The sequence below is a fragment of the Palaemon carinicauda genome, chromosome 6 (assembly GCF_036898095.1).
Source record: "Palaemon carinicauda isolate YSFRI2023 chromosome 6, ASM3689809v2, whole genome shotgun sequence".
Taxonomy (NCBI): domain Eukaryota; kingdom Metazoa; phylum Arthropoda; class Malacostraca; order Decapoda; family Palaemonidae; genus Palaemon; species Palaemon carinicauda.
The window spans coordinates 55,887,373-55,889,854 of NC_090730.1; the positions used below are offsets into that span (position 1 = coordinate 55,887,373).

Below are 2,482 nucleotides of genomic sequence, written 5' to 3' on the forward strand. Positions count from 1 at the left end.
TTATTCCTTTTCTGTGTTACTACCCTGAGTCCTTTAATCAAGGCTTGACTCCCAGCACGGGCCCATGACAATATATATATATATATATATATATATATATATATATATATATATATATATATATATATATATATATATATATATATATATATATATATATAAAACTCACCAGCTACATGCAGTCTCCACAAACAGGATACAGGTGGCAAGGACACTTTGCCTTGGGGCACCTGTTCCATCTGTCCTGTTTCTTCCTATCACTCTTGCTAGGGCACCTAACACAGCGCATCAAAGCCTCACTGCCGTTTGCAAATGATGTCCCTGACGAGTGTGTAGCACTGCCAAGTGATGGTATATCGTACACAGTGGTTTTCAAAATTTGAGGTTGGGGAGGGGCATGTAAATGCATCCGTGATTGTCCCCAAGGAGTTATGAGTACTTTCCCCAGCTGTATCAAAAACTTTATACCTTAGATGAGCGGTTCCCTTTTCTTCTGCAAATTCTCCCTATATATGATATTTAAATTGATATTGGCATCATTCACAAGTCCATACATGATGCAGCGTAGCTAACGTCTAGTCACGGGGAGCAGTAGGTGACAGAACACATCTGGTCAAATTTATCAGTCTCTGCTTTAGTGGAATTATAGAACTCGATGACCTTCGTCTTTCCAGCATTGCCGATGGTGTGCTGAGTGTGCTGAGATGATAACAGCGGCACCAGTTTCTTCCTGGTACTTGATGTGTTGGCCATATATGAAACTAGCATCATTTGCATGGTGTACAAGAAGGCCCTTGATATTTATTTCCGTGTCTGTTTGTCCGTCATATCATTAGGTATTTCTTTTTATTGGCATGTAATGTGCCAACAAGGGTCATTCCATGGTTATTCAGAAAGTCAGGTACCAGGGGAACAGAGGTGAACCAGTTGTCGGCGGTCATATTCCTGTTTAATCCGTGGTAGAGTCTTGTCAGCTCTTTGGTGTAGTAATAGCCAAGTTGAAGGTTTCCCCTGTCCTCAGCCACCTTCTTACCTAAGTAGGGTATGCACCGAGTAATTACTTGTTCTTGCTTTCATTGATCAGGACCAGCTTGATGCCATACTTGGCCTCCTTCTTTGTTATAAGCATCCTAAATGGTCACCAACCATTAAAACACAATAACTGCTTGTCAACTGTGACGTTCTCATGGGGGACATAAATTCGGCCACAGTTCCCATTGAAGATATCCCATACCTCCCCCATGGGCTCAAACTTTTAAATTCTCTTCCGATCGTCCCGTGTTTCAATGGCGTCAAATCTGAAACCGCGGATGAGGAATTTGAATCGCACCTCAGACATAGCTACTTGATATAAAGAATATTCTGCATCGAAGCTCAACATTTGTTCCTTGGGGATGTGCCCATCATTTTTATCACCACTGATGACTGGGATACCCAAGAGTGCTTTTATTTCTTTTGGCTATGTGTGCATATAAGTTGCTGTCTGTTGACTATACATAGAGGCAAGTACATCCATTTTCTGGTTAGTCCACTTCACAATAATATAGACAATTTCATCATTGAGAGACAAGCAGAACACTTCTTTGGGTGACGCAGCATCCCTTGCCTTGCCTGGAACAGAGCGGGGTGTAAAGCTCTGGATTATGTTCCTACTTGGTGTCCTGATGCTTGCTTTGGACTGTGGCCGGCAATTCCACTTATACTGACTCCCATTGTTAAATGTGCTGGTATTGAATGTGAGGATGAAAGGCATTTCACATTGGCGATGGTGACGACTTCTTCCTTGGCCAGTGGCAGCAGGGAATGTGGCATGTCTTGCATCAGAGGTCGAAGCAGTAGGAACCGGGGAGGTGGCAAAGTGCACATCAGAGGTTGAAGCTATAGGAAATAGCGAGGTCCCACGGCCCCCATTGGAGATTGAGGCAGTAATAGTTGGGGACCTGGCACAGCCTTTATCAGAAGTTGATGGGGCAATGAAGTTGAGGTCTCAGCGCTTGACTGGTGTGGATATAACTATCACCCTTCTTTGTTTTTACCTTTTACCACCACATACCTCCTCCCCATCGTCATCATCATCGCTGTCTTCACTTGGTATAGGATTATATTCCACAGCACTATCACTCTCATACATAAAGTCAGCTTTAAATTACTCATTTTCACCCTCGCATTCACTTAAAGAAAATTAATCTGTTAAATCAGTACTTTTCATTACACTCTCAAGTGCTCCATCTGTATATATGTGCATTTGCTTTGCCATGTCTTACTCTTATTTAATATATTTTATCTGATAATAGCTGAAAAGATAGAAAAAATAGTAGAATAAGGGTTCACAATTTATAATAAAAATGGTAATACCTGGAGAAAAACACCTAGGTGAAACGAACACACTAACTGTGGGAAAAATTCTTCCAAAATGGACCAAGGAGCAAAAACTGATTGAGATAGTTAAACCACAGAACCCCCCCTAGTCATATCATACTAA

General features: G+C 41.5%; 1 pseudogene; it reads right to left on the reverse strand.

The window, feature by feature from the left end:
- Window positions 1–172: 172 nt before the first annotated feature.
- Window positions 173–2,257, reverse strand: LOC137642085 (piggyBac transposable element-derived protein 4-like; annotated as a pseudogene).
- Between the last annotated feature and the right edge of the window lie 225 nt (window positions 2,258–2,482).